Below are 8,222 nucleotides of genomic sequence, written 5' to 3' on the forward strand. Positions count from 1 at the left end.
CAGTGTCTTGTGTCCATTGGTTATTCTCATATGCATGCATATAAATCCTTCGGTTGATCTCCTACCCCCGCTAACCCTCCCCAGGGTTCCCACTGTAGTTTGACATTCTGCTCAACGCTGCTCTGCCTCTGTATCCATTTTTGTTATCAGTCTATAATGGTCCTTATTATCCATAAACGAGTGACTTCATGGGGTATTTTTCTCAGCTTCCCCGGGGCCGTCTCAGTCTCACAGGGGCCATCTCAACCCCACAGGAGCCATCCCAACCCCACAGGGGCCGTCCCAACCTCACCAGGGCCGTTTCAACATCACTGTGGCCGTTGCAGCCTCACCAGGGCCATCTCAACCTCACCGGGACCATCTCAGCCTCACCGGGGCTGTTTCAACCCCACCGGGGCCGTCTCAGCCTCACAGGGGCCATCCCAGACTCACGGGGGCCGTCCCAGCCCCATGGGGGCCACCTTGGTCCTACGGGGACCGCCTTGGCCTCACGGGGGCCATCTAGGCCTCATGGAGGCTGTCTCAGCAATACGAAGTTTGGCATTCTGTCCTTTGACAGACAAAATCTCCTTGCTGGACAAAATCTCCAGGTGTTCCTGGTGGCTGAATATCTGGTATGCTTGCTTGTATTTCATTTTCTACCAAGTGCACAGACTGCCTGTCTGCTGTCTCCCAGTGTTCCATGTGAGACTGGATCTGGTGGGCCTGCCTGTGCGTTTGCTGGTACAGCGGTTCCACGTCACCTGCCCAGCCGGGTCCAGCTCCGGCTTCCTCTGAACCTGGTTCTGCTTTTTGAGTGTGTCCCTTATGTATGCGAGGAGTTGAAATCTGCATTCCGCTGGGCTGGGCTGCAAAAGCGCTGGTTTCTCTTTGTGCCACTAGCACAGCTTGGGCGGGGATGTAAATTGAGTAGGGTGGGGTCCCAGGGAATCACCAGGGCGCGGAGCAAGGGGCAATGGTGTCTTCGCGACTCCGCGTCTCTCGTCCCCGAGTGCCTGCGAGCTGCTCTGCAAGACAGCCACTCTCACTCTCTGGCCCATTTCAAGGCTGTCCCGCCTCTCCCCATAGGGTTCTGGGACCTCAGGATCCTGCCCCAAACGAGCTCAGTGGATTTGAGAGTCTGCATCCCCTTCTGATTGAAAAAAACGCACATCCAGTTGCAGCCAGCCTGGCACGCGACTCCGTACCTCCATTCTTGGAGCCTCTGCACAGCCTACTCAGTCTCAATGCTCTTCTTTCCTTCCTTCCAGTTGTAGAGCTTCCACTGGGCCAGCTTTCCCATGGTTCTGAATGATAACTGTTTGTTTTATAGTTGGTAGTCTCGAGGTTGTTGTGGGAGGCAGCACTCACAGGTCTGTACCTTACGCCGCCATCTTGGTTCTCAGATCAATATTTTTTTGGTAAAAGGTCACATGAGTAAAAACCTGGTAGTTCACTTATATTGCATAACAAGCTAACCAAACTGGACATGGAGGATAAATCATAAAACAAATCATTTTACTTATTGTTTCTATGACTCTTCTTTTGATCAGATTTCTGTCTTTTCAAATAGGACTGAGGTATAGTACACTGGCAAAAATAAAAAAAGGCAAACAAGAATAGTGCCAAAGTAACAGATAACCAAAACCAAATACCATGTCAGAAAACATCATATAGAACCATTTTATCAGATTGGAGCAGCAAGAGGAAGTGACTTCTAAATCATAATCATTTAGTGGTATTTATCAACTTTGTCACAGTAACTTTGCAACATCATTCTTCATTTGTGAAGTAGTAAAATTCATGTCAAAAAGGAAGGGGGAATGGAGGAAGTCAATTAGTTCATTCCAATAAATTACCTCTCCAGTTCTTATAAACATGCCCATCAGCACAAAATTGAGAAATAATACCTAAGACTAGAAGAGACTTGGTTTAACTTATGAAGCAAATCAAAATGGAAAATACAGAAAAGTACAACCAATGGGGTTGAAAAGGCCCCTCACTGAAAATCTGTATTAAAAAAATAAAATTAATAAAAATAAAAATAGAAACAAAATTCTACTAGTACAAACTAGCCTGAGTGGTTTGGTGGACAGTGTAGTGGGGCCAGCTGTCACTGCATTCTCTTAACTGGATTTTCTTCATTCCGGTTAAACTGGTACGTAAACCTCAGCTCTTCACAGACAGGTAATCCATTTTCATTAGGACCAAAGAGTTACTGTACATCCTATAAATAAGAAATGTTTTTACTTTGATAACTGACTGAAGATGTGGGGACTCCGTGTAATCCAACTGCAAGGTTGGTTGCTGTCCAGTCCTGTGCAAATATAAAAAAATTTTGCTATAAGGCTTTGACCCTACAGTTTTCACAGCAACTTAGCTACCATCCAGCATGCACCATATATGCAAGCCTTCAAGTTCAACAATTCAAATGGTCGCTGCATATTACGTCCCAATGCAGCATCCTTGAGGAGCAGAGTAGGCCAGTTAATCATCCTGAGACATACAGACGTCTCCCAACTCGTCCCATCCTGACGGGTGGTTCTGATCTTCTCCCTCGTCAGCCAGCTCTTCCTCGGCTTCTCCCCCTTCGTTCTCCTCGTACTCTTCATCCCGAGGGAAATCTGTCTCCTGTCCCTGATCTACACCTTCTTGCCTTCCTGGCCGTGGTTTATTTGCACATTCTACACAAATCCCATGGCGTCGAGATCCATGTCTGGTTCCAACACTGGAAGCTAATATGAAGATCTTCTCACACACCATACATTTGTATTTTTTATCCTTTTTATGCACCAGGGAATGTCTTTTTACATGCTCTCTGCGAGTAAACAGTTTTCCACAAATCTCACAGCTAAAGGATCTGACTCCCGTATGAGTGAGCAAATGCCTTTTGAGCGTTCGTCTGTATTTGGCTACATAGGTACAATGAGGGCATTCTAACTTGTTCCTGTTTAGAGATGATTCACCATTTCCCCAAGTTTCTTGTTTTGGCCAAGATTCAGGCCACAATCCATCCTTGAAATCATTTGCAGCACCTGGTGGCAAGCCATACTTGAAATCACTTGATGGGCCAGGCGTCAGGCCATACTTGAAAGCATGTGAAGTACCAGCATCGCCTGCATCCTGCCCCAAGCTGGCTTCTGCCAGCACGTTTGCGTTCGCATTCCTGTCACAGTCCGGCCCCGGGAGCAGAGCACCATCCAGATCTGGTTCTTCCTTAATGAATGACATGCCTTCTTCTGGAAAGGCAACAGGTGGCTGCATCACGGAGCAAACTTCTAAACTTGTTTCATCATTAGGTGGTATATTATAAATAAATCTCTTTGGAGTTTGGTTTTTCCTCCTTGTTTTGTTGCCAGTTTCTTGAATTCCTTGGGAGCCCATATTATTCCAAATGAACACTTTTGTTTGACTTGGGGCTTCACTTTCAGCCAATTCAGGTGAACCATCCTGGACCCAACCACTGTCATTCATTTGGTAGTTCTCCATTTGGCTCTCATCGACATTGCAACCATCATTTTCAGTTTTTGCATTACTTGCCAAATTGGTAAGATTCCGTGTTGCCCAAAAACTGGCAATTTTTTGATCCCGTGATGAAGACAGGCCATCTCTACTGACTGGTTTTCTGTTGTTATAGTCCACAACCATAGACTCCGGAGCTTCAGATTTAAGGCTTATATTTAAGGCATCTTTAATGAAATTTTGGCAAGTCTGAACAACTTCGCTCATTTGCAGATAGCTGGCCACGGTCATCACTTCAATGGCATTTTGGCTTGTGAGCACCAGGTTACCAGAGTACAGGAAGTCCAAGATGATGGAGAAACCTTGAACTGCAGCAATATCTAAGTGGGTAGTATTGTTTTGGTTAGGGCTTTCTTTGTTGGAAAAGCAATATAAAGTCTTAAAGAAACGGCTGCCTGCAACCAGGATGTTCTTATGAGCTTTAAAGATTTTTCCGCTCACCACAATGCTGACATCACAAAGAATACCTTTCTTTCTCTGCTCATTTAATTGTCGAAGAAGTTGATAGCAATAAGAGTTTTCATTTGGCCTACTATTAAAGTCACAGTATCCCTCTTCTGAAGGTATTTCTGATTCCTGGGCTTTGGCTTCATGGAGCTTGTGCTCCGTGGAGACGTGGTGCTGCAGGAGCAGGGTTTTCTTGTAGTTGCGGGTCCCTCGAGACAGCTCGTCGTGGCCCCCAGGGGGGAGGTCCCCGCCGCCGCTGTCCGAGGGGGTCTTTTGGCACCAGGCACAGGACATGAGGCCGGTGTCCTTGCAGTAGCGCAGCCAGGGTAAGTCCTGCAGCCAGGCCACCTGGAAGGAGCTCTGCAGCTGCTGCAGCAGGGACTTGGGCCCCGCAAGCGGGAGGTGTGCCATTTGTTGGGGTCCAACCCCAGCAGGTCCAGGGGTTCCCAAAGGTGTGGACAGAGTCGGCGAAGAATGGAGGACACGGAGGCAGCGTTCAGTTGATCAGTATAGTTGGTTCTCCAGCCAGGTTCTAGCCAGGATCTCCAGCCAAGTTCTATCTTTTTTGTCCTGTTACATCTGTATTTATACCAGTTGATTTTAATCCTATCCATTCTATTCCAAAGATTAGGGCGTTTGTTAATCTAGTTCTGTTGAGTTTAATCCTGTCTAGATTAATCTCTGTGTTCCATTATAAGGGCTATTCCAAGGTCACTGCTCTACTGATAAGCTACAAGGAAGTGACTGAAAGAGATTATCCTAAGTAAAGATTATGTAGCTTAAGCGTGATTATTCGTAATTAAAGTGATTAATTACCCGCCTAGCATTTAGTTAAAGGGATTTATTCCCTTTCTTAGTCCTGTTAATCCCTAACTCCAGGAAAAAAATCCCCACCTGGGGAAACAACCTTCTCATAGAGGTGACCTTGGTTAAAACACATAGCGCTAAGAAGGGGAGCAAACATATTAAGAATAGTAGGCCATATACACCAGGTCCCTTGAAACATATGCTGTGCAGATGTTTCTTCCCTGCAGCGACTGTGTCAAGCAGCAAGGATGGACCGGCTTCTGGCAAATTCCCCCTTTTTTATTTTTTAAATGATAGCGTGTGTAAATCAGCGGCCACCTCTCAGATTCGGTTGTTTAAGACTTGGAAGAAGACTGACAAGCAATGACAGTGAGCATAGCTATAAACATAGTGGATGGAGCGCACACGGAGCCTTGTTCCTGTAGAAGGTTGCTGGCCTCTTCAGTCAAGGGACTTCAGCTGTCCTCAAGTCGGGGGTTTGGTTGTCCTTGTTGATCTGGCTAGCAGGCGGCATCATTGGCGATGGGCTTCCCGAAGCGTCAGCGCGTTGAAGGGCTGGATCATGTGTCCATCAGGGCCGTGCTTGATGGTGGTGTCGGTGTCCAGGGAGGAGTCAGCTGTGCCCTCTGGGTCGGCCGACATGGATGATACCGGGGAGGAGGAGGATGAGGCGGAGATGGAGGGTGGTGTGACATAAGGTCGGAGACGGTCTGGAATCCACACAGGTGAGTCTGCGTCCTGTGGAAATATACAAGCATATCCTCTCCCCCAGGTTAAAAGTACATCAGGTCCCTTCCAGGCTCCTGTAAGTAAGTCTGTCCATTTGACAAGGGCTTTAGGTTCAGTTAGATCAGGGTTCCAATGTCTATAAACTGGGGAATTTCCCTCAGAATTTACTCAGAGTCCTCAGACTTGGCTGAGAGAGTAGCTCCCACTTCTTACTTTTCTACCATCTGCTGGGCCTCAGTTGTTAACTTCTTCAACTGACCCCATGTTGGCACCTCAGTCCCTTGCATAGCCTTCCTTTTCTTCTTTTTTCCGCTTTTCTGTCATCGGGGCAACTCTAAGTCTTTGGAACGATGGGACAAGGAGCTTCCCTGGGTCCATTGTGGTGACGCACGTAATGCATTTACTCAATCCAAAGCAGGCATTAAAGAGAAAAACCCCAAATGCTCTCTTGTATCCGTTTTAAGAGTAGGATTGGCGCTTTCCGCTATTACCTGAGTCCTGATCTATCACCCCAGGGAGAGCTTGCCAATCCTGCACTTTCCCGGGGTGGGAAGGCTGCAGTGGGGCTAAGGATAAGGCTCCTTGGGCCTACCTTCTCCCATGCCTTTACATTTACCTTTCCTTCCTCAGAAAAGCATGGGCATACTTCTTGTATAAAACGTTCAGTCTGACTGGGAGTAAGAGTCCCATGCTCCCAACCTGAAACTCTGTCAACTCCCCACCCCCACCCCCACCTCTGGCACCCCCGTTCTATTTTCTGTCTGTGGATTTGACCACTCTGGGCCCCTCATTAAGTGGAATCACATAGTGTTTGTCTTTTTTTTATATATAATTTTTATTTCTTGAAGTATTACAGAGAGTATTACATATGTCTTCCCCCCCCGCCCCCCCGACATTCCCCCAGCCCCTACCCCCTAACACAGCGTTTGTCTTTGTGTGACTGGGTTATTTCACTGTGCACAGTGTCCTCAGGGCTGGTCCATGGTGTAGCAGGTGACAGAGGTCCTTCCTTTTAAAGGCGGAATAATATTCCATTGTACATCTATGCCGCATGTGTTTACCCACTCATTCATTCGTTTTTTAAAAAAGATGTTTTATTGACTTTTAGAGGCAGAGGGAGGGAGAGGGAGAGAGAGAGAAGCATTGATCAGCTGCCTCATGCACACCCCTCCTGGGGGTGGAGCCTGCACCCCTGACCTGTGCCCTGACCGGGAATTGAGAAAGGCAGGTCCTTCTGGTAATTCCTGGGGAGTGACCCAGCCGTGAGCCATCAGCATCCAACACTCCCAACATCTGGGGGCTGAGGGCCTGGCCTGGAGGGGCCATGTCTGCACCTGCTCTGGGGGGTGGGGAGGAAGGGACCCAGGGAAGGCCCACGGGTGGCCAGGGGCGGGGCGGGGGGGGGGCGGGGCTGTATGCTGGGTTTGGAAGAGCAAAAGGGAGAAGGGACTTCCAGTGAGAAAACAGCCTGTGTCACGGTGTAGAGCCCAAAAGAGCAGAAACGGTTCGAATAAAGGTTTGTCATTCATGAAATCCACACGCTCCTGTCATTTTTCATTCTGTTTGCCCGGGAAACGGGCGAGGGAACAACCAGAGGGGCCCAACCCAGGCTAGTTGGCGAGGAGAGCTGGGCGGGACCCTGAAGGTGAGAAGAAATGACGTAGGAGAAAGGGGCAGGGCGGGCCTTCCGCGCAAGAGGGGACACGTGATGGTGACAGCACCCAGCAGTTTGGTGTTGCTGGAAGGGGGAGTGCACGGCAGGGAGTGGTGGGGATTGGGGCTGGCATGGGAGGCAGCAGCCAGATTATAAAAGGCCCGAACTGTAGGGTGAAGGAGGTGGAGGCTTATCCTCGAGATGACGGGGAGCTACGGAAGGGCTGATTTGTGTTTGGCAGATGACTCCGGCAGCTGCCATTTGGGGCACAAGCACACAGTCCATTCGTTCCAATGTCGAGGGTTTCTCTGTGCCGGGCGCGCTCTAGGTGCTGGGCAGAGGGAAGGCACAGAGCAGCCAGAACTCCTGCTGCCATGGAACTTAAAATCGCGTGGAGGGAGGCGGACAGCAAACACACACGTAAAGTATCTCGGGGAGGCCAAGTGTCACAGAGAAAGAGAAATAACAGGACAGGGAGAGTCCGGCAGGTGTGTGGACAGTGTGTGTCCATTTAAAAAACGTTTTTATTGATTTTAGAGAGGAAGGGAGATGGAGAGGGAGAGAGAAACATGGATGTTTGAGGAACATCGATCGGCTGCCTCCTGCACGCCCCCTACTAGGGATTGAGCCAGCAAGAGGGTGCCCCCCCCCTCCCCCTGAATCAAACCAGCGACCTTTCTGTGCATAGATGATGCTCAACAAACAGAGCCACCGGCCAGGGCAGAGCGTGCCCTTTGGAAGACGGGGATGGTGGAGCTGAGAGAAGAGGCGAGCAAGTGAAGGAGGGCCGGGCAGGAGCGATGGGTCCCAGGGAAGAGTTCCGGCCGCGCAGCAGCAGGTGCACCGCCCGGGGGTGGGGACGCTACCCTGTGATTGAGGGTGGCCTGGAGGCCTAGAGGACCAGGCAGAGGAGACAAAGGGAAGCAGGGGAGCCGGGTGAGAAAGGGAAGGGGAGGGAGCTGATCCCGCAGGGCCCTGGTCGTCATCATGACCCGGCTGTTAGTCTGAGCGAGACGGGAAGCCATTAGACGTTTCGCAGAGAAGTGACAGGATCTGACGTCAGTGTTAAGAGGGTCACCCTGGC

At 49.4% G+C, this 8,222-nt stretch overlaps 1 pseudogene; it reads right to left on the reverse strand.

The window, feature by feature from the left end:
- Positions 1-2,380: 2,380 nt before the first annotated feature.
- On the reverse strand, positions 2,381-4,374 carry LOC102439097 (annotated as a pseudogene).
- Positions 4,375-8,222: the final 3,848 nt, after the last annotated feature.

The sequence above is a fragment of the Myotis lucifugus genome, unplaced genomic scaffold (assembly GCF_000147115.1).
Source record: "Myotis lucifugus unplaced genomic scaffold, Myoluc2.0 scaffold_1081, whole genome shotgun sequence".
Lineage (NCBI taxonomy): Eukaryota > Metazoa > Chordata > Mammalia > Chiroptera > Vespertilionidae > Myotis > Myotis lucifugus.